The following is a 25,615-nucleotide window of genomic DNA, read 5'->3' as shown; positions in this document are numbered from 1 at the left end:
CAGAGAGGAAAAGCAATGCCTTAGGAAGCCTGAGGTTGATTATAACAGGTCCTGAAGTGCAGCTGTGGCTTCAGGTATTAAGGTCAATGGGCTGCTCTGTGCAGTGCAAAACGATGACAGAGCCTGGAGTGTTCTGGGCCATGGCCAGGGAGGAAAGGCCAGCAGAATAGCAAAAATAACCCTGCTGAGTGACCCTGAAATACCTGGTGCAGAGCCACATTCCTCTCAAGGTGAGCCTGGCTTTTCCTTTCCCTGGTTATCACATGGCCAGGGAGGTGCTCTCTGTGGTATCAAGACTATTCTTAGGCCTGATTCAAAGGGAACATATGAGGTCACAGAAAGTAGGTTTGGATACAGGACCAAATCTGCCACTGACTCTAAGATATTATCGTTTAACTATGCCATGCCTCAGCTTACCCATTTTATAATGTAGAGTCCAAGAATATGATGAAAATTTATGCTAGAACATTACGCACAAACACGTCTCTATATTTAGACTACATACATATATGACTTGCTTAAGAATGGGATCAATGAGGATATCAGAAATTTAGAAAACCTAGTCTCCTTGGGATAGGACTAATCCTTCAAATTTTTCTCCATAGATTATTTTATCGTTCTTCTATTTCCTCCTTCCCTGGCCATGCTCTATTTTGGTGTGTGCTGAGTGTTGCATTCATTTTCTTATTTTATTTATCAAAATGTTTTCAGTAAATACATGTAGGATTTCTGTATTAAAGTATTGAGAAATAAATTTCATCTCTCATAATCATCTTGAATCAACAAAAGGTTAGATTCTTGGCATATTTTATCATGACAAGTAATCCCATAATACAGTTTATGTTTCACGGAAATGATTAAAATTAAATAAAGTATTGGGGATGGAAGTGATTATGTTTGGTTATCTAAATAATCCAATTTTGTAGCACTCTGATTCTGTCCCATAACAGAGAAATGACACAACATTGTAATTGAATCAAAATGTCTACTGTCCATATTGAAATAATGGGATATTTTTTAAATAAAAAAGATATAGCTAGAAGAAAATGGAGATAGATACATTTTTAAGAAGTAAAACTGAAGAGAAGATTGAGAAAGTGGCTCGAAGGATGCAACTTCTTAGATTACAGGACTAGCCAAGAAGACTTGAGTTTGTCTATTTCAGAGACATCAGGGAGGAGACCATTCTCTGTAGTATTTTGGTGAGAATACCTTGGACAGCGAACATCAATGTAGCGCAACTCATTATCAGCAAGAGAGCCAATTGGAGGGTTTTCAGAGGCCTCCTGGGAATGTCAGCATGCTTTATGACAACTTTTAAAGAAACTGAGAGGGTCCCACTTACCTGGTATTTTTCATGGGCCTAGCACTTAAGCTCTAATTTCTGCCATTTAAAGTAACATTTTCTAAACAAATAAACAACAAAAAATAAACAATCCTTATACACTTTTCCTTTTGATTTGGCTCTAGAAATTTATTTGATTCCTAACCTATTGTCTTTGATAGTTTTACATATTGAGAATCTTTGTTACAATTAATATTAGATATATCATATGATATAACAATGTAATGTGAAAATTCAAATTAACAATATAAATAAAAATTACTAAGTAAAAATTGAGCAGATGCTATTTGCCTCCACCAAGGCCACTTTCTTCTTTAACCTAATTAATTTAGTTTGCACATCTACTCTCACTTCAACTGATTCACAGCCTAGCTTTTGAAGTAGATTGTTATTGGTCTAGGACAACATTATTTCAACTATGAGTCACAATCATTAGTAAATCCTAAAATCAAATTAGTGGGTCATATTATTGTGTCTCAAATTACATAGAATAGGAAATATCAAGTTACATATAGATTAGAAACAGGGTAAGAAAAATCTCACACAAACTTTAAAAAAATTATGTATACATATGTACTTGGTGTCAATGTAAAAAAAATTCTATCATGGGTCACAATCAAAGAGTTTGGAAATCTTTGGTGTGAATCAGTCATCATGGCCTTGTTTCCCTTGTGATTGGATTATTTGTAAATGTGCAACAAAATTGCGAACACTGAGCTTTGATGAGAAGTTTGCTAAGTGTCATCCAGAAAAGTTTATTTATGGATTGTAGGAATCACTGAGTAAGTGATAGTCCCATTTCTTCCTCTGTACATTTTCTTAAATGGATATGATAACCCAGAACTGCTGCAGAATCTTGCAAACACAAGATGAGCTGACATGTGGAAGGATCAACTTCCTGATATGATAAAACTGAGAGACAGAATTAATCTGGTTTCTTAATGATATCACTGAGAAGCCAAGTGCACTCTGGTGCATCCTTACGTCTGAACTTCTTGTTGTAAGATAATACATGTTTGGGACTATGTAAGCCACTTGGCTTTGGGTTTCAGTTTTCTGCAGCTTAAAGCATCCTAAGTGATGTAACTACTATCTTATGTGTTGGTGCAGACATGAAGACTAGGGCTAACTTGTTTGATAAATTATATATTAAGTGATTATTAAGTGTGGGGGTTTAAGTGCTAGGCATATAGCTGTGAAGAAAATAAATAACGCCTCTGCTCTCAACAGTTTAGATTCTAGTGATGCAGACAAGTAATAGATAGTAAACAAATACATGCAGTTAGATTATAATTAATCCTCTGAAGGAAATAAATAGAATGACATGATAGAGTGATTTATTTGGTTAACAGGTGCTTCTTCAAACAGGATGATTACTAGTGACCTCTCTGAGGAGGAAGAGGCATTGGAGCTGAGACTTAAAAGAGAAGTTAGTCATGGAAAGAAACAGTGAGAAGTTCATCCCAGAAAGACGGACAACAAAAGTTATAGACTGTCTTACAAGTATAGTGTAGTCACACACACTTTATATTTTTAAATATTCAATTCTGGGAAGTTTGCAACCATGGTAAATGTTTTCCATTTATTTATTGGTATGAACTATAATATCACCTGGAACGTGCACTCCAGATGCTAGAACTTAATGGATTTTCTGTCAGTAGACTGATTATCCTATAGTTTATTGGATGATCCCTTAGTAGAAAGGGGTCCTGTTTTCCTGGCAGTCAGCTCAGCACCTGGACATTGGAAGGGCTCACTGTGGGTTGTATAAATAGATGAGTGAATGAAAACTTGCAGGGATTTTTTTGCATTTGATAACGGCTAAGAGTAATGGAAAACTTACTGTTCCTGAGAAGGTTATTTAGGTATGAGAAGGTTTACTCATACCCAAAGGTAGGCTTATGCTATTTACCTCTAATGATTCTTCTTTGAGGTGCATTATTGCATAGGAAAATAGTTTGGCAAAACCCGTATCAAATGTTCAAATACTAATGAGAGTTTTTGGATTAGCAGATGTCTCCGACTATTTATAGGAATTTAATATTATCTTATTTTCTGATTTTATAAAATTATAATGCATTACTATTAAAAGGTAAAGACTATTAATTCTGTGGTAGGACAGGATCTTTTGTATGGAGTAACTTGTTAATCCCTGGTAACTATTTCTGGAAAAGCTTCTGATTCTCACTTCTCCTCTTCTTTGCCTGAATAGCTTTCCACTGTTTACTTAATGTCCAACTCTGAGATGACAATGGCCAAGTTTATTGTGGTCTTATATTGGCTTGTATCCCTCACTAAATTATCATCTACCTTTCAATACATGATGTAGGTCTTATTGCATTTTTACCCCAGTGTATAACATAGGGTCAAGATTTGCTGAGGTTTCAATAAATCAAAAATGAAAAAGGGTGAAAATCAAATTCGCTCTAGAATCAAATTGCTTTATTTTTATACTATTGACCAAACCTCTCTATATATTCTGTTCTTTCTCACCTCCAATACACCATTCATCACTCCTTAGCAATATTGTATAATGTAATAGAGTTTTGGAGCTGCCAGTTGGAATTTTAGCTGTAACATTTGTTAACCATGTGATCTTTAGCAATTTCCTTTACTTCTTTGAGTCATAAGATAATTTGAAGAGGTCATTTAAAAACCTAGGGTGGGAGAAGGGAGAGAATTAGAAAAAATAACATTGGGTACTAGGCTTAGTACCTGGGTGACAAAATCATCTGCACAACAAACTCCTGTGACATGAGTTTACTTGTATAGCGAAGCTGCACATATACCCTGAGCCTAAATAACGTTTTTGTTTTCTAAACCCCAAAACCGCCCAGGCGTGGTGCCTCACGCCTATAATCCCAGCCCTTTGGGAGGCCGAGGTAGGCAGGTCACCTGAGGTCAGGAGTTTGAGACCAGCCTGGCCAACATGCTCTCTACTAAAAATATAAAAATCAGCCAGATGTGGTGGTGGGAGCCTATAATCCCAGCTGCTTGGGAGGCTGAGGCAGGAGAATCGCTTGAACCTGGGAGGTGAAGGTTGCAGAGTGGAGACCTCGCCATTGCACTCCAGCCTGAACAATAAGAGCGAAACTCCATGTCATAAGAAAAAAAAAATACTTATCAAGGTGAAAGACAAAATGGGCTACGTCATCAGATTATTGCATTTCTTACTTTAAACACTTCATAATTCTCATGTATACTTATTTTTTCCTGTTCATTTTCTAAGTCAAAACTCATGATATGCTTCCAAAGTCTTCTATGCTGTTTTAATCCCACCTAAATGAAAATATTCTATATTGGAAGCTCTGCCCTAGTTCAGTTCTGCCTGAGACCAAATGGTGAATCTACCTAATTTTAGGATGTAATTAGTAGGTCCACCTTGACAATTGACCAAATCTATGTTCTCTCATCTGACCTTCATCAGTAATAAAAATGGGGTTTTGATCATTTTTTTTTAACCTCTTCAGATGTGAGAGGAGTAAAAGTGTTAATATGTATTAAATACTTTTTGAAGACTGTAATAATAACTGATATGTATTGAGTGTTTACTGTTTACCTGGAGTGGTGATACATGTTTTAGATACATAATATGCCCAGAGATAATAATTATTTGGAATTCTGTTAGAAACAGAAGCTGGGTATGGTGGCTCATGCCTGTAATCCCAGCACTTTGGGAGGCTAAGGTGGGAGGATTGCTTGAGTCTGGGAGTCAAGACCAGCCTGAGTAACATAACAAAAGCCCTGTCTCTATAAGAAATAAAAAATTAGTCAGATGTGGTTGTGCACACTTGTGGTCCCAGCAACTCAGGAGGCTGAGGTAGGAGGATTGCTTGAGCCTGAGAGTTCGATGCTGCAGTGAGCTGTGATCATACCACTGTACACTCATCCTGGGTGACAAAGCAAGACCCTGTCATAAGATAAAATAAAAAACAGATTTCCATGTTCATATTTAGAAATATAAATGAGATTTTCTAGGAGATTTATCTAATGGTCTGTTTATTTACCCATATACTAGAGGAGCTTTATTTTCAGGGAAGGTTTCGGAAGCACTGAATTATTATATTTAATATTTACACCAGGAAGGATTCCATAAAACTTCTTATAAAAAAATAATTGAAGCTGTATCAAGAACTATAAAGGGTCTGAGATTTTATTCCATCTCCAAGCTAATAATTTAGCCTTCCAGAGATTCGTAGATGCTGGCAGAAAACACAGACTCCTGTGTCAGAGACAAAGGAAAGTGTATTGGTCACAGAAATAGCAGCAGCAAGAGTGTCAGAATTTTCTTCTGTGAGTTCCTTAAGCACTCATTCACATAGAGTGAAAAGATACAATAGAGCCACGTAATGCCTACACGAGTCGTGGGTTATGTGACAAAAGAACCTGAGCTTTGCTCCAGAGGAAGACAGTAGTTCCATCTTTCTAGGCTGTTTTCCCTATAAACATCTTTGGAAAGGTAGCCTGGAACAGAAGCAGTCCGTGTCTCTGCTCGTAAAGTGTGTAGGAACACAAAAGACCTTAAGGAATTGTTTCTCAATAAGCTGGACTATGATACTTCAAGCAAGAGGAATTGCTTAAATAAAGGTCCAGGGAGAGGAAAATAGAAAAACAACACAGCAAATTCTTCAGTTTTGCAGGAGGCTGGGAACAGATATGAATCATGTTTACATTCAATGAATTGAATAACTCATGTAAAGCGATTCTGATCACTGAATTTGATTTCTACTGCTATGGCTTCCCATCAAGGATAAGTTACCACAGAAGTAAGGCCAAGGCTAACTACCTTAAAAGTCTGTGACCAAAAACGGATTATCTCTATGTTCAAATTTAAGAGATATGCAGTTCTTTAGCAATTGCCTGGCAATTCCCATATACAACGTGCTCGAGCAAGTTTTATCAGGCAAGTTTCAGAAATAAAATGACGAGTGAAGGGAATCAGAAAATTGTTACGACCAATAACAAGAGAAATATGTAATTGTTAAGTTTACTACATTAAATTTATTAACTTTGGAAAATATTTGTTTTCAAACAACTCCACTAAAAGGGAAGAGTGGATCTTATGAAATTTCTCTCTTTTTTTCCTCCAACTGGGAGATAAAATGACAGATAAATCAATTGGCCTTTTTTATATCTAGTTCTCTGAAGTCTCTTACTTAGAAACTTAAATGCTTCCAGTTTTGTTTCATTGGTAACTTGCTTTTTCATCTCTGTTTACTTCACTTTTTCTTATCTTACTACTATCCCGTGCCAAAAGTATTACAAATACACATTAATATATACCATCTGGAATATTTTTCTCAAGAAGAGAAAAGAAAAATATGAGAGCTGATGAATTTGACCCAGGGCCCCAGTCCAACATCTGTAACACCCTCTCTCTCCAACAAGGCCTGTGGGACACAGCAAGATCTAATCTTTTAGATCTAATCTGAACGTCAGTCACCCCCTGCCTTTCCCATAATGAAAGGGCTACTCAGACACAGAGGGGTTTCCTAGGTATTTCAGGAAGTGGGGAGATTTCCACCAGACCTTTGAAGTAAAGTAGCTTTGGAATGGAGGAAAAGCTTTGTCACAATCCGTGAAATGGGAAGGATATGTAGGAAGAGTAAAGAGACACTGCTCTGCCACAAAAGAGTAACATGGGCTGCTTTCTTCTAGCACTAGCAAAGGCTTGAATATAGTCGGAGATCTTCCATGAAGGGAATTTGGGGTGCACACACACAGTTTTACCTATTTAATTATCTTTGAATCACACAGTTTTCTCAAGGTATGTTATATATATAATTTTATTGCAAGGTACAGAGTAAGATTCAAGTTTGTGTATTCCTGAGAATGACAAAAGCAGTAGTATTGAGAGGAACTCTATAGATTAGAGTAGCCAAGAAAACATTATGTCAATAAACGAATTGGCAGGATAGAGACGAAAATCTCTCTCCAAGTCTGATGATAGACTACTAGACTAACATATGTTTTATTCCTCAAGGAAAACTATGTTACAACCAATATTTGTATGATTTTCCTTTTTTAAAATCATTTAGTGAATTGCTAAATATATTATCTTTGGTGAGTAAGCTTCAAAAATAAGATTAAATGTGATAATTTTCCTGTAAAATTAAGTCTCTATTTTTTCCCCACATGTTTACTGGAATATAGTCTCATAGAATATTTGAATACATACACAATTATAATAGAGTTAGGCTGGAAAATTTGCACTTCTAAAGTCTGTGTTCCCCTGAACAATGGCTGACAGATAAGGAGGGATTGATTTAAAGTATAAAAGATGGATTTATTCTGTTGAACCAGGTCCCTACCCATTTTACCTGTCTTGAATTAGGATTTTACTTTTGGCAGAAAGACCTCTTGCCCCCTTTTATATGCTAGGATGCTTTCAAAAACAATCAAGAATTCCATTACTGAGGAAGCAAGCACTAAAGTAATTGCTGCTTCTCATTTGGGAAAAACGTAGGTTCAAGTCATACACAGTCCGTTCTTGAAAAGTTTGAGAAGTGGTTGAGTTGACAAAACAAGTCAAGGTGAAAGAGAGGACTCACATCAAGAGAAAATAGTATTTCTTGAAATGAAAGAGGAGGATAATGTCCTCAATTAGTTTATTTCCTGCTCTTACAATTGTGTAATTAGTCTGGTCTAGCAGTTGGCATGATTCAAAGTACTGCAGAGAAACATCAGGAAGCTTTTTTTCCATTTAAATTTTATTATGTGGCTGGCTCCTCCCTGGGAAAAACAGCCTGTTCACATGAGTTAGCCATTCCACTGACATTTGAATTCGAGAGGGGAGAGCCAAGTGTCTCTAGCATGCAGTAAAAGAAATGCACTGAGGTCATAAATATCCTCCTGCTGATGCATGATTTAGATAGAGTTGTTTATTTAGATAGAATGGTCATTTCTCTCCTTCTACTCTTCCTTCCTCTCTTCTCTGTTCTCCTCCTTGCTCTTCCTCTTCTTTTTCTTTTTTTTTTCTTTTTTTGTACAGAAACCTGTTGAGACAATATGGATGCAGCTGGAGGCCAATATCCTAAGCAAATTAACACAGGATCAGAAAACCAAATACCGCATGTTCTCACTTACAAGTGAAAGTCAAACACTGGGTACTCATGGTCATAAAGATGCCAACAGTAGGCACTAGGGGGGAGGGAGGACAGGGGGTAAGAATTGAGAAACTAAGTATTGACTACTGTGCACACTACCCGGATGACCGGATCAGTGGTATCCCAAACCTCAGTATCACACAACATACCCGTGTTACACACCTACATATGCACTCCCTGAATCTAAAATAAAAGTTGAAATTATATAGAAAAGGAACCTGCTGAGAACTAGGTAACCAAAATAATAATGACTGAGATGGTTAATACTGAGTGTCAACGTGATTGGATTGAAGGATGCAAAGTATTGATCCTGGGTGTGTTTGTGAGGGTGTTGCCAAAGGAGACTAACATTTGAATCAATAGACTGGGAAAGGCAGACCCACCCTCAATCTGGGTGGGCACAATCTAATCAGTTGCCAGTGTGGCCAGAAAAGAAAAGCAGGCAGAAGAACATGGGAAAGACTAGACTGGCTTAGCCTCCAAGCCTACATCTTTCTCCTGATCTGGATGCTTCCTGACCTCAAACATCTGACTCCAAGTTCTTCAGCTTTGAGACTTGGACTGGATTCCTTGCTCCTCAGCCTGCAGATGGCCTATTGTGGGACTTGTGATCACACGAGTTAATACTCCTTAATAAACTCCTCTATCTATCTATCTGTCAATATATATCCTATCAGTTCTGTCCCTCTAGAGAACCCTGACTAAAACAATGACTGAATCAGAAAATGCCAGTCTGACTTGATACTGATAGTAAGAAGCTGCACAGAGATGGTGTGAATCCTAAATCACACCAACTTCCTCCTCTTCTTTCCCTTCTACTTTTTGTCTTCACTTTCTTATTTTGCAACAGCACTGAGTGTAACATGTGCAGAGATTATTCAAAGAAGAAATAAAAAAATGTGTCTAGGGGAATCCAATTGTTTAAATTTAATTCTGATTCTATTACCTAGTACCAGTGTGACATGGGACAAGGCTCTTAACATCTCAACCCTGTGGAGACTGAATACTAATCTCGTCCTATTGTATAAGATTTAAATAAGGTTGTATAAATAAAGCTCTTAATATGGTTCTTAGCTATAAGAATGATATTAAGCTAGAAACAGGAATTACATGTTAATTTTGTATCATTATAGCCATATTTTTTTCTGTTCTATTTTTGTGTTTTTATCCTGCATTTTTATTGTTTTTATGCCATGAACTTGGACTACTTGGTAGGTTTCTGCAATTTAATGGCTAAACATATTATAAAGGTCAGGAAAATAGCTTTACAAATATTGTCCTATCTTTTAGAGTAAGAGGGAGGATTTATTTTGAAGTTGGCATGATATGGTCACATTTCCTCCTTAATTTAAATTTCCATATTATATATAAATCTGAAATTTCTTTTGTTGTCTAGCAACTATAACAATATGATAGATCAGAATGTATATCAGGAAGCAGACAAGCCATAAATATGTTCAATGTTTTCAAAGATGACAATTTTAAATGGGAACACTGTAGATGAGATGAAATGGAAGGAAATATGAGGCTATTAAGATGGAAGAAACCAGGAAACATTTGGATTTAATTCCATCTTGGATCCATTCCACCAAAGTTCAACATAATGCAAGACTGAAGCAAATGATTGCTCTCCTTTGCCCTTATTCTTTTGGTCTTCTTTGTACTTTTGCACTGTAGAATTCTGTTAATGCCACATAGTTTTTAAAGGGTGATATTTCAGACCAGTTAATAATATTACTTGTTTTTTTAAGGATTGAAAAAAAAGAGAGAAAAATAAACCTAATTTCAGGCTCTAGACGAATCTGGAGGGGGTTGTTTAAAGTGTTAAAACACAAGACAGCGTTAGAGTTGTGCGGCCAAGAGGCATTTTGAGGAACTAACCCTAAACAGGAAAAATGCTTTTGTAAAACACTTAATAGCGATTCTTTCATGAAAAGTCCTTTGATCCAGAATCACAAATGTGCCTACCAGGAAACCAGTGAAACCAGTGAGGGGCCACTACTGGGAACGCAAATCTAGTTGATAATTGTTGCAGACAATGTATCATCAACTTGTATTTTATTTAAAACTATTATTTTGCTTATTTGAAAAAGTTGAGAAGTGAATTTGATGATGGATAGAACAACACTGCATGTACATCCTTATCCATCAGCTGAGTCCCATAGTTTACATATGCAAAACAAATATTACTTCCAATCTGTAGCTATTTATTTTTATTTATTTAGTTTTGTGGTGAGATTAAAACCACAGCAAGAAAGAATAACCTGCAACATGAGTGGATACTATGCTTGCAAAAGTTATTTAATATCCACATTTCATAAATATTCAGCAAAAGATTTCTTAACAAAATTGAACGACGTTCAAATGGACTTTTTTGAAAGTTTTAAAAACTCAATTTTACCTGAAAACAACCAATTATTAACTGATTTTAATAACTGGTCTAGAGATTATATTTACAAAAAAAAATTATTATGGAGCCATTGCATAGCATTTAAAGTCATATCATTTCACCATTAACTGAGATATAACAATTTGGGGCAAAATAACATTTAATATTCTTGAAATTACCTAAATAAGACCATTTGTAATCAACAATATATTTAACTTTTCACCCTGTTGGAGTGGTGGCCAAATATATGATAATTGGATGCAAAGTGCTGTGAGTTCCATAAGACAAGCATTTATCCATTATGATAAACATCAGTATAATAAAGATATCTAGAAATTTCTAGAAGTAATTGATGATCTGTTATATTTTGGATGAACATTGACTTGTGTTTAGGTATTAGGAATGTGTGTGTGTGTGTGTGTGCATGTACCTATATATGTTTATGTGCATTAACTCTACACAAGATAAAGATTGTTGAATGCAAGTATAAGGTTTAAAATGTTTAATTTGCATTTCTTTGTCTGCTATACATATATATTTTTTAGATGAGCAAAGCTTAGACAAATTGTTTTTTTAAAAATAATATAGCATAAGTATACTTAATTTTTCTAGTTTCATCAAAAGTTTTTCAATGTAGAAACATAATTTAATGACAAAACTAAAATATTGAAACTGGACTTCAGAACAAAACCTAATCTTTTAACCAAAAGCAAACAACTAGTTTTGGCTTTAAATATAAGACATAAAGTGTATTTAACCATGCCTATTTAGGTAGAATGTCTTATCTGATCCCAAATCTACCCTAGATTTTTCTGTGAGCTCCCAAGTTCCTATTTCCATTGCAAACTCTCATTTTCTGTAAAAATGTGAACTAACCTAAATGATTGTTCCATAGACAAAGAACATAAAATCACAAAACACTATGCCATATAGTAATTTATAAAATTTTATTGGTGTAAACAATAGCAACCTTTATTATGATTTCTTTTTCTCTTGAACAAAAAATTTTTGAGTCCCAATCAACTGAATCTTTGTGACTTTTCCAGTCAAATACTTTTAAAAATATCAATTAGCCAATCTCAAAAATTGACATGTAGCTGCTATTAACACAGACCTTTTTGTTGTGGGATTATACAGATATAATATGACACTGAATCCCTGAATGTTTGACTATTAGGAAAGCATAATATTTTCATGACGTTTTTATCCACCTATTTGTCAGCTAAACTAATTGATTATTCTCCTGTAGCATTCTATCCTGTTTATGAAACTCTTTGCTTAGCCACCTTTATTTTGCAAGTGCATATCATAAATTATAAAATCAATGGCATAGTTTGTCTGACACATAAAATTGATAGCTTCCCTTTCTTTTATTAGCATAATCTGCCAATTTATTATGAAAGAGTGAATGACATGCTTGTGATTAGAACTGGTCATGACGGGTCACTTGAAAACTTACTGATGGTGTGTGAGACATGCTTTTTAATTAAAACGTAGATCTGAGCTGGCTAGGCAAACACCAATTTCTCCTTACTCATCACATTTATTGAGTCATGTATTTGCTTATTTATAATATTTTAAATTAACAGTAATGAGTCAGATTAGCATACAGAAGACATGCCCCAGAGGAAAACACAGAAAAAAAGCATGCTATTTTACTTAGGGCAAGCAAAAGCATACTGCCTGTAAAAATACTGTAAGAAGGTGTGAACATTAAAGATGATAACTTGAGAAGTATAAAGTTTTACCAGATTTACTAGTCACTTTTAAACTTACCGCTGTGTATTTGCTTAACATCCATCAATTGTCTTAAGCAACATCAGCTCCCCCACTTTCACCCGCTTTCTTTCACAAAGTTATAACTTAGGCAAGACAGTCCCAACTCCAATTGCACAATATCCTCAGGGTTACGGTGAGCTCAAAGGATGTTGTGAAATCCTCGAGGCAAAATTAATCGTGATGTGACTTAATTTTTTAAAGTGAAATGTGTACAATAAAGTGCCCCTAAGAGGAGGCTTAGTGGATGATGAGGGAGGTAATGAATACAGCAAACGATTACAGGGTGTCAGAACAGCAGGACTGGGGTGGCTGGCAGTGACTACTACTTTCATCCCACAGACATCTGCGGGTGAGGGCAGGAGATGAAAAGCCATGCATCTTCTCTGTAATTTGTATTGCCACAGCATTCCATCTTGGCCACACGACTCAGTCACACGTACTTTTGTTGATTCAGAAGAATTTCCAAAGGACAAGCTTGCACTCTTCTTGCTATGAAAGAGAGTTCTGCTACATTTTGATGAAATTGTGAGTTAGGGTCTGGCTTTATGTTTGTTTGTTTTTGCTTGTTTGTTCTGGAATACAATCTATGATTTCTAAGCACCCCCTTTTACTTTCATCAACAGGACAGAAAATGGATCCAGTCATAAATAAGACAAATGAGAAGCAAGGGGCATGTGTGTTTTGCCCCTGGTCGTATCTCTGACTTCTTTTAGATTTTGTGAAATGATTGTAACATAAAAAGAATTCAAAACAATGTTTTTAAATAGAGTAGAATGCACCCAAAGTCCAGGTGTGATAGGGTAAGCATGCTATTATTTTTTGGGGATGTTTTTTGAAATGACAAATAATCAATCATAACTGTTTAATGGAGGTAATAAGTGGATCAGGTTGCCACCTTAAGCTGACATATTCATCTCTTTCAAAATCCTTCTGTGTCTCATAAGTGTTATTGCCCTCAGCTCAATGTACTCTACATAGTCCAATTATAAGACATTCTGGTACAATGGAATCTGATAGTACACAAAGCTCAATTCAGGAAGAACAGATAAGATGTGCTCGTGCCAGTCTATTTCATCCTATTGCAGCGTTGCTACTTAACTTCTCCAGGACCAGTGAATTCCTAGCTTGATTGTAGAATTCCATGGGTAGCTTTACATTGTTTCCAACAGTTGTCCAGGCTGCTTATTTTCCCTCACTTTCCAAATTCATCTGATCTGAGCATATACGGCTTACGCATTATGGTTTACATGCCATGGTTTATGACTAAGGATGTAATGATTTTTTAATTTGTTTTATTGCACTTGAGCTATATTAAATTAAACTGGCCTTCTCGTTAATTTATCATTGGTAAAATATTTCAAATGCATTTTTTGTTAATCCTGTACTTCAAACCTATGAATACCTTGCTTAATTGTGTTTTATGAACCAAACTACAATGACCTCATACTTAGGCTTTACTTTTGTAATAAATTGACGTAAGTAAAAAAAAGTTAGTAAGTAATGTGACATATTGCTAATATCATTGGGCTTGACATTTGCCTGGAAGGAAAACTAGGAGACACATCTTTTGAAAGCCAAATCCTTATACAATACATCCTGTAGTATTTTTCTCATACCTCTGTAAATTCCCCCTTGTAGATTTTAGTCTTCCCTACCTGATATCAGCCAACACACTCTCTTGATGTAAGACCGGGTAGCGTGGAAGAAAATGAACTTTGGCATCAAAAGGACCTGTTTTTGATTGTAGGTTCTGTCCAAACTTTTGATAAGTTATTTAAGTTCTTCAAACTTCAGCTGCCTCACCTGTGAGGTGGAGATTTGATATTTACATTTTAAGGCTGTTTTAATGTTAAATGAAATAATATTTGTGCAGCAACATGGAAGGCACACAGAATCAGTAGTAGCACTAGCCCTACTATTCTATTGAAGAATCTATAGAATCATGACAAATGATCTTGATGGATCTTTTTACCATTTATGGGCCTTAAAACTTTAATACTTTCATTCATTCAACAATAATTTATTTAACAACTCAACTTGGAAACACAACTACAGAAGATGAGAAGATGAGAATCAGTCACTAAGATTGATATGTTCTACTTTCTATGAGTATGACTAGTAGGAAAGGAAAATTTTAATTTTTTATTCATTTTATAAATAGTTGCATAATATTATATACACTGAGCATTGTTCCAAGTACTTCACAAATATTACCTAATTTAAATCTTATAATAACTCTATAGATAATACATTATACTTATTTTACATTCAAGGAATTGACACATAGAAGTTTAGTCACATATCCAAAGCTATACATTGCTAGTAGGTGATGGGAGCAGAAATGCAAGAATGAGCCCTGCTAGACTGGCTTCTAAGTTCATCCTCTTAGCCACTTAACCATGGTGCTTCTCCAGAAGTAATTGAATAGGATTAATTCTAATTGTAATAAGTGATATAAAGGAGATACACAGAACGCTATAAAATGAGAATAACAATATCTGCCAACAAATGACTTTTTGAGAGTTCATTGTGTTCCATGCTCTGTGGAGTCCACAATGCCTTTAATTTCCTTTACTGAGCTCCTCTCACCACTAAAATACATTATGATTTGGAAATTTAACAAATGTTTTTCTAAGAGTGACCTGCTAGTTCTTCTGCAAAAAATAAAAAAAGAAAGTGGCCCAAGCAATTACTTTAAAATATTATTATGCAAATGTTACATTAATTTAGAAAAAACACAGCTGAATTCCATTGCCATTCTTCCAAAGCAAAATCTCATTTGATAAAAACAATTTCTTCCTGAGTAAATGGTACACCACCTTTAAATACAGTTAACAACAACAACAAAAAAGTATTCAGGCATGCTGTGACCATTGCTGACAATGAATGCAGTAGCAAGTCCTTACACCAGCCTGATGAAGTAAGTACCAAGAGAGAAATGTTCTAGATTAAATCACAAAAAGAGTAGCCAAGACTGTCCTTTTTATTACCTGTTTGTTTAAGGCTTATCTTGCTGTTGATATGCTACAAATGGCCTCTGGCAGGAAAAGAATATATATCTTTGCCAGAAAGTAAAGTTCTCGATTAAAAAAAAAAAAAAAAAAAAAAAAAAAAAAAAAAAAAAAAAAAGGGGCCTGATTCACTGTTGTATATCCTACTCTTAAAACAGGACCAGACACATAGTAAGTTCTCAATAACTACCATTAAAATATTGAATTTTGAGTAGATGTCTTTTTGGTTACATCAATACTAGTCAACCAAGGAAGTCTAAATGGGATGGACATAATGTGGGTGAAAGTTACCCATTACGTCTGGATTCTAGTCCAACCTTTGCCACCAATTTAGCTTGTGATCTGAGGTGAACTACTTTATCTCCCTATTTCTGTCCTTCCTCAGCTATGGAAGACCTAATATTTCTGTCCTTCCTCAGCTATGGAAGACCTAATACACTTCTAAAAGTGAACAGGCACATATTCCTTTGATAACTTGTTCTCAGTTTTAGCTTGCCAGACATTTATAACTTTATTTTTGACTACAATTAATATCTTTCTCTTGTGGTAGTGGGAGGAGAAACATGATGATGCACAAGCAAAACCAAATATGCCAAAAGAATGCATATATATTCCCTCTGGAAGGAGTGCATGAAAGTTAGGCATGGTGAGTGAGTAACCCCAACTGATTAACTCTACCCTTGATTAGAACACTGACTCACCATATGACTAACCACACATCAGATATTTATCTTGGGCCAACTCTGGTTGACTCATAATCTATGGTTTAAGATGCAGATCAGAGCTACCTTTGATCTTCTTCTTGCAAGAATTACAAAGAAGATAATACCCTGTGTACTAGCAAAGCCAACTTTACTGCCACAGAGGATGTACCCAACTCCCATTATTCTGATTCACTGGAGAACAGGTTACAGCAATAGCAACAGGGTCTGAAATAATCACTTTCAAATTTGTACTTGGGGCTGCAGAAGCCGATAGAAGTTATACCCCATTGTGTAGCTTTGAAAATATAAGTATCTGAAAGCATGTGTAGACTTTTAAAAATAATCAACATCCCTGTAACATTAGACACAGAAAACCAATATCAAAAATAAGCCATGTATTTTCCCACTTTATAAACATTTTTCACTTCTGATTTCTGTGTGGTTACAGATTGTAATCTTTAAAGGCGGAGACTGAGCACAGTTTGATATGAAGATATTGATCAGGGACCAACACCTGGGGAAGGGAGAGGCCAGCAGTAAGAGCAGGCAGAGAGAAGTCAAACATTGAGGCAAGCGCAACAAAGCCTTGGCTGAGTGTGCAGGGAGCTTTGGCGTGCATATGACTTATCAGGCTTTTCCCCTGGGAGTCAGAATGACTGCGCTTTGGCACCCGCCAGAGGTCAGTCACTGGATGTGGGCTACTATGGAAAGGACGTGACCTCAGCCAGATCTCCCACTGAGGAGGCACCTAAAGGAGCCGGTAGCTAGACCAGGCGTGTGATCAGCATCAGCAGCAGCAGTAGAGGCAACAGTCCCTTTCTGAAGAGGATCTGGGTAACAAAACTCTTTGTCTACCAGGCATAGTAATTTTTAAGGAGAAAAATACAGAATATGGCCAAATTTCTATGAACAAACATAATTGAGAATAAAAGTGCTATTCTATGATTTAGTATGATTGTCCATCTGGGATGCTAGTATAAAGCTTACTTTCTGCAACATACAAATATCTTGAGGCCATTGACTATATCGCTGAACTGTCTGTTTTTTTTTTTTCAAAACTATATTAAGAAATCATTTAACACATCTAGTAATTGGCTGGCTCTTGTGATTCAGTTTTTTCAGAATAAAGATATGGTCATATGCCTTGAATGGTCAGAATTTACTATAGAGGGAAAGCTTCTTAATGTGTCTATGTAATATTTATAAATATAAATATAACCATATATACATATATATGTATTCACATACGTGCATATATATCTCTCTCACAAATTATAAGCTGTAAGTCACAAAGGATGCATGATGGTTAATTTTATGTGTCAATTTGACTGAACCATGGCCTGCTCGGATATTTGGTCAAACATTACTCTGTATGTGACTGTGAGGATTTTTGGATGGAATCAACATTTGAATAAGTCAGTACACTGACTAAAACAGATTGCTGTCCTCAATGTGGGTGGCCCTCCTCCAATCAGTTGAAGGCTTGAATACAACAAAAAGCCTGCCCCCTCCCACAAATAAGAAGAAACTTTTCCTGCCTGACTGCAGGAGCTGGGATATCAGTCTTTTCTCATCTCTAGACTCACACGTCTTTTCTCATCTCTAGACTCAAACGAAAATGTTGGCTGTCCTAGTCTCCAGCCTCTGCCAACTTTTGGATTTTAGACTGGAATTATACAATCATCTCTTCTGTGTCTCCAATAGATTTTGGGAGCTCTCAGCCTCCAAAAACTTGTAAGCTCATTCCTTATGATAAATATTTTTGAGAGGATATGTCAATAAATATCACAATCAAAATATGTAAATTCACCACCTGCACTTCTCTATTTAATTCTGACATGTAATAAACTTTGATTTTCTTAGTAACATGCCAATATATAGAAAGTTTCAGATCTAAGACATATAAATAGTATCAGAGTAGAAATTAGAAAAGAAAAATAAATGTAATTAGGAGTTCTGATATGTGTTACATTTTTTTTCTTATGTATTTTACTTTGGGGTTGAAACAAAGAAAAAAAATTACCCTGATAATTTGTAAGTACAAGCTAAGCTTCATGCAGAAACTCAGCCACATTCTTATTACTTCCGTAATTTAAGAATAAGCTTAAAGGAGTCTCAGTCTGTAAGTACAACCCAGGTTACTGGAAGAGGCAAATATATATCACTCTGGAAGAATTCCCTTTATTCCACTCTTCTAAGAATTCTCATAGACAACGTGTCAAGAAAAATGAGCAGGTTACAGTTAAGAACCCACAAAATAATTAAGGAAAAAGGCATCATGGAGAGAGTAGGAGAAATAACACATGGAGCTAACATTGATTTGTAAAGTTTTAGATATTTAACTATTAAACACAGTTTGCAAATTATCTAGTATCTGATGTTTTAAAGAAATTATGTTAGATATTTAAAATGGGAAAACGGGAAAAATTCATTACCAAGTGACAAATAGAACTTTTGTAGATGCCAACTATAATATTTGCAATTAAAAAACTCAATGAATAGATTTGATAGTAGATTAGACACTGCTGAAGAAAAAATTAATGAACTGGAATGAATACATAAATTATCTAAAATATAGCAATTTTACATTTAGATTTAGATGTGGATACACAGATATAGATATCTGTGACTCTTAAAATAAGTAATAGAATATTTGACAAATAAGAGGCAAGGTAGATTTTATAAGATATTTGAACTAAATCTAATCAAAATTCTAAGGAACAGGGAAACAGATACACAAAATACTTGAACTTATGGAAACTATCCTAAACACTTATGAACTATCTCTGCAGAAAATCTACAGCATCCCGTGTTCCTCATTTTTTAAGTACAATTAGTCTTTATTTTTGATTTCTGCATTTATGTCATCACTATCATTCCTTGCAGCCCCTTCACCACACATTAGATTGTGGCCTTTTTGTTGTTAGAGTTCGTATTGTTTTCATGTTGGCATTCCCATTCATCCCCAATACAATACTATATACTTAGGGCAGTAAATAATGTCTTTTTCTTAATTCAAGTTTTGTAGGATGGATCACCACAGTCTGATCTATGTCTATACAACTCAGTGCAATCACTTGTTCTCAGTATTTCTGTAAGGAAGGAGACACTTCAGGTGTAGGAAGACCAATGATGTTACAGCATAAGCTTTGAGATATCTGACTCTTTATGGTTGCTTAAATATATCTCATTAGTCCATGTTTATTCCCTTTTAGGTACCTACAATGTAAAATGTATTGCATTCTTTCAGAAATGTGTATTTTTAATATTCTAGTGGTTTGGGGATTATTAAAGTAATTAATTGAGCTGAATTAATAGCATAAAACATTTAAGGACATTTCTCAGAAAAAAAGAAAAAGGTACATATATTTATATGTAGTAGGTGGTGTTTAAGATGTAATTCAGAACAAATTTCATGGGTGTATTATATATCTCTCTAAATATGATTGCTGAATGAAATATTTTAAGCATCAAGAGAATAATCAACCAATTTATCAAATTCTAGTATTTTTAAATATTAACTTTATATTTTTTAAGCCAACAGATATCATAGGTATATTGAAAGACTGTCATTTGCCTACCTCCATCAAATGAGATCACTTTAATAGAAACTCTGACCCTGCTTTAACTACAGGAACAGAAACAGTACTACTATAATATAACCCAGAAGTATAAAACATTATAAAAATGACAGTAGGTAAAAAAAAAAATCCCCTTCAGGTTAAGGAGAGTTAGATATCTATTTATACACTGAAAAGGCCCATTGCTTGATTGTTGACTGCTCACATATTTTTATTTCACTATTTAAACTCCAGACATTTATTTTTTGGGAAACTCATCTATAATCTGAATTGAAATTATAAGAATGTGGGAATTAATAAAATGCTTGTAGAGTTGGCTGCAAATATACCACCTGATTTTATGTAATTAGAGATGACAGACACTGAAGCTCAATGAATAATACAGTTTCTATGTATATCAAATAGGGTATGAAAATTAGGTGGGATATTACCAGTGGAAAAAAATACAGGTAATTTATTAAATGAAAAATAGGATTGTGTTAGTCTTATTTTTCAACAGCTAAGTCATTGCTTTCATCCTGGTTTATCATATATCATAAAAAGCACTGCACTTTCTGAAAATCTAACTGAAGATCACTGTATGTATTAGCCAGGGTTCTCTAGAGGGACAGAACTAATGGTGTATATATATATAGTTTATTAAGGAGAATTAAACTCACATGATCACAAAGTCCCACAATAGGCCATCTGCAAGCTGAGGAGCAAAGAAACCAGTCCAAGTCCCAAAGCTGAGGAACCTGGAGTCCGGTGTTCAAGGGCAGGAAGCATCCAGCACGGGAGAAAGATGTAGGCTGGGAGGCTAGGCCAGTCTAGTCTTTTCACATTCTTCTGCCTGCTTTTACCCTAGCTGAGCTGGCAGCTGATTAGATTGTGCCCACCCAGATTAAGGGTGGGTCTGCCTTTTCCAACCCACTGACTCAAATGTTAATCTCCTTTGGCAACACCCTCACAGACAGACCCAGGATCAATACTTTGCATCCTTCAATCAAATCAAGTTGACCCTCAGTATTAACCATCACAATCACAGTATGTGGGAATGAACATAATTAAAAATTCAATGTATTCCCTGAATGCTAAAGCTAGTCCACTAGTAAGTGATTGAAAATTGTAAAAATGGCCAGGCGTGGTGGCTCAAGCCTGTAATGTCAGCACTTTGGGAGGCCAAGGCAGGCAGATTGCTGGAGGTCAGGAGTTCGAGACCAGCCTGGCCAACATAGTGAAACTCCATCTCTACTAAAAATACAAAAACTAGCTGGGCATGGTGGCCCATGCCTGTAATCCCAGCTACTTGGGAGGCTGAGGCAGGAGAATCACTTGAATCCAGGAGGTGGAGGTTGCAGTGAGTCAAAATCGCACAACTGCACTCCAGCCTGGGTGGCAGAGCAAGACACCCTCTCAAAGAAAAAAAAAAGAAAAGAAAAGAAAAAGAAAATTGTAAAAACAGCAAATGTGCTTCTTTTGTTGTTGAACTACTTTATTGAGGTTTGATGGGCATGCAAAAAGCTATACATATTTACAATTGGAGATAAGGATATACTCATGAAACCACTACCACAATCCATGCCATAAACATATCTATATGTTTCCTTATGGTTTCCTCCTACTCTATTTATTTCAGCTTGTTTATTGTGATAATACAACATAAGATCTCCCACTTAGCAAAATTGTAAATATGTAATATAATATTGTATATAGGCACTACACTGTACCATAAATCTCTAGAACTTACTCATACTACATAAATAAAACTTTGCATCCTTTAACTAATATCTTCCCATCTCCCCTTCTTCCCAGTCACTGGCAACCACCATTCTTCTCTCAGCAGCTATGAGTTTGACTATTTTAGATTTCTCATATAAATGTATTATGTGGTATTCATCTTTCTGTGTCTGGCTTATTTCATTTAGTATAATCTCCATCAAGTTCATCCATATTGCAAATGGCAGGATTTCCTTCTTTTAGTGGCTTCATATTTTATTGTGGGTATATGTCACATTTTCTGAAATGTATCACGTACTATTCGTCCTTCTGTGTCTTGCTTATTTTGCTTAGCATAATCTCCACCAGGTTTATTCATATTTCAAATGACAGGATTTCCTTCCTTTTGTGGCTTAATATTTTATTCTAGGTATATGTTAAATTTTCTCTATTCATTCACCCATCAATGGACGTTTAAGTTGCTTCCATATTTTGGCTATAGCAAATACTGCTGCAGTGGATGTAGAAGTGCACATATCTGACTTCATTTTCTTTGGATATATACACAGAGGTGGGATTGCTACAAATATGGTAGTTCTATTTTTAGTTTTTTGAGGAACCTCCATACTGTTTTCTATAGTAGCCACACCAGTTAATATTCTCACCAACAGTGTACATGGGTTCCCTTTTCTCCAGATTCCTGACAATACTTGCTATCTCTTTGCAGATGACATGGTCTTATTCATAGAAAACCCTTAAAACTGCACAAAAAAAATCCCTCATAGAGCTAATGAAGAAATTTAACAAAATTGCAGAATGAAAAAATCAATATACAAAATCAGTTGTGTTTCTATACAATACCAATTAACTATCTGAAAAAGAAATTAAGAACACAATCTATTTATAATAATACTAACAATAAATAAGTAAATAAATAAATAAATAAATAAATAACTCAGGAATAAACTTAACCAAGGAGGTGAGAGACTAGTACATTGGAAGCTATAAAAAAACTGACAAAATAAATTAAATTTGTGAAGACACAAATAAGTGGAAAGACATTTGTGTTCATTGATTGGAAGAATTAATATTGCTTAAATGTCCATACTACCCAAAGAGAGTTAAATATCTAATACAATTCCTACCATAATCCCAATGGCATTTTTACAGAAAAAAATCCTAAAATTTATATGAAGCCAGAAAAGACCACAAACAGCCCAATATATGAGCAAGAAAAAGAAAGCTGGTGGCATCACCTTTCTTAATTTCAAAATATATTACAAAACTGCAGTAATCAAAACAGTATAGCACTGGCATAAAATCAAACATCTAGATCAATGGAATAACATAGAGAGCCCTATAATAACCCAAGCATAGACTGTTCACTGAGTTTTAAAAAGGATACCAAGACTACTCAATGGGAAAAGGATAGTCTCCTTAATGAATGGTGCTGAAAAAACTGGATAGTCACATGCCAAAAAATAAGAAAAGAAATTGGGCCCTTATCTTACAACATACACAAAAATGAACTCAAAATAGGTGAAAGACCTAATCATAAAATCTGAAGAGAGAAAACTCCTAGGAAAAAACAAAGGAAAAGAGCTTATTGACATTGACTTTTGCAATAATTTTTACCAAAAGCAAAAGCAAGAAAAGCAGAAACAAACAAATGGGATTCTATAAAAATCAAAAGCTCAGAACAACAAAAGAAATAACAAAATGAAAAGGCAATCTATAAAATATGAGATAATATTTGCAAACCATGTATTCGATAAAGGGTTAGTATCCAAAGAGTATAAGGAACTCCTATAACTCAGTAGTAATAAAACTAATTAACCCAATTTTTAAAAAAACGGGCAAAGGGAATGAAAAGACATTTGACCAAGTACAACATACAAATGGCCAACAGATATATAAAAATGATGCTCAACAATACTAGTTATCCATGAAATACAAATCAAAACCACAATGAGATATTTTCATCTCACACCTGTTAGGATGGCTATTATATAAAAAAATATATATACACATATATATCAAAAGTTCTAAATAAAATTAACGCAGAATAAATAAGAATTTTTGTATATAGCAGAAATACATTTTGAGTAAATATGTGCAAAACTCAGAAACACACAATTATGGCTCATTTCTATAAATACTAAAAGTATTTACATTGCATAGATTATCCTTCTTTTTCAGGTGTTTTGACAAACAAGTAAAAGATTTATGATACATAAAGTCGAAATTAGAGAAAGCTAAGTGAATCTCATACTGATACCCAGAATTCAGTGTATGTGTCTACTCTGCCATTGCAGCACTGGACTAAGATAGGCAAATCTGTGAGTTTGCTCAGATAAGACATATATCCTGGAAGAAGAGGGGAGAATGCATGCCACTTTCAGGTAGGTATTTTGTGCCCAAATGTATAAGGGTCTTGCCCAGTTCCTCTCTCAAATTCATCTATCAGGTAATTCATTGGCTTTCTTTAAGATCTTGTAAAAACATAATTTAAAAGTTGATTATCTGAATGAATAAAACGAAGTAGATGTAAGTATTTTCTAGATCAGTGCTTTCCAATAAAAATGTTATACATGGTGCGTATTTAAATTTGAAATTTTTAGTAGACAAATTAAAAAGAAAACTAAAAAGAAACATGAAATTGATATAATAATACATTTTACTTAACCCAATATATAAAAAAATCCCTTCTATTCATAAATATTCAAGTATATCTAAAATATTCATTTGAACATGCAATCAATATGAAAAATTTATTAACAGGCTACTTTGTATTCTTTCTTTTTATACTAAGTTTTCAAATTTGGGTGTGTATTTTACACTGACAGAATTTCTCAGTTTGGACAAGCCACATTTCAAGCACTCAGTGGCCATATGTAGCCAGTAGCTGCCATATTGGGTAGCACAGATGTAGGTTATCAAGTCAAGCAGGCCCTACTATTATTCAGTATTAGTATTAATATTTTCCTTCCTTCCTTCGTTTTCTTTCTAGCCTCAGTGGGAAGAAGAATATAGGTGCAAGAAAACATCAATGTAGTTCCTTAGAAACCAAAAGCAGTCAAATTCAAAATCTTCTTAAAGTTTAGTAAAATTTCTATAAACCAATCCACCCAATAAAGAAGGGATGCTGTAAATAAGAGGTATTATGTGAATACATTAACATTCACATTTTGGATGATGTGAATTAATATACAAAAATTAAGAGATATGTTAAATATGTCTCTACCACCACAAAGTAATTGGGTGAAAAAGTATATTTAATCATTTCTGTGTTTAATCTATAAAACATATAAAACTGATTTTTCTTTTTGCTAAAATAACTTGCCAATTGATTATTATTCAACCCATGTATTTATATCAGAAGGTAATTTAAATGGTATATACAAAGTATTATAGCTATTATTCAAATATTCCTCTGAATATTTTAAGCAGCAAATTTTAGTGCTAAAATTACACAAATGAAATATAGTAATACAACACAAAAAGTGTGTATTCATGTCATCTAATTCATTATTCTATCATAACATGAATTCAATTTGTCTTTACTATCACTTTTGAGATTCAGCTAATTTATCATTTTTAAATGATGGAAACATCTATAATGTCATAATAAGTATGCTATCTGAAAATTTATTCTTACTTTACAATTGTTTTCTATGAACATTACTGGTTATCCTAAGTAATTTTAAGAGTACTGTCTTGAAAACTGCTTCTTCTCCCAGATTTAGCATTGTCTTACAGTATATGTTTTAGAAAAAAATGCTAATTCATAAAGTCAGGAATCATAAGACAAAACATGAAAATATGAAATAAACATTTTCTTTCATTAGTACTAATTTTATGGTTGATAAATTAAATATTTAGAAGAATCGATAAAAACCTATGTCAAATTTCATAGTGATAATACTAAATATAGTATCCTAGACCATGCTATGAATTCAAAATGTCATGAACCTTGACTTGTTTATCTTTGATTTTTTAATG

General features: G+C 34.6%; 1 long non-coding RNA gene across 2 annotated transcripts in view; it reads left to right on the top strand.

Moving 5' to 3' along the window:
• The window catches only part of LOC144333581 (uncharacterized), a 526,217-nt gene that overhangs the window by 208,912 nt on the left and 291,690 nt on the right, over positions 1-25,615 (top strand). The window contains exon 1 of one of the 2 annotated variants that reach the window (XR_013402338.1): positions 12,928-13,144. The exons of the other annotated variant lie outside the window; for it this stretch is intronic. This is a non-coding gene — a long non-coding RNA (uncharacterized LOC144333581). Of the gene's footprint in view, positions 1-12,927; positions 13,145-25,615 lie in introns of those variants that run through there. 2 annotated transcript variants of the gene reach the window in all.

The sequence above is a fragment of the Macaca mulatta genome, chromosome 12 (genome assembly GCF_049350105.2).
Source record: "Macaca mulatta isolate MMU2019108-1 chromosome 12, T2T-MMU8v2.0, whole genome shotgun sequence".
In the NCBI taxonomy this organism is placed as follows: domain Eukaryota; kingdom Metazoa; phylum Chordata; class Mammalia; order Primates; family Cercopithecidae; genus Macaca; species Macaca mulatta.
The sequence above is the reverse complement of the archived record's forward strand: the minus strand, read 5'-3'. Positions and strand labels throughout refer to the sequence as shown.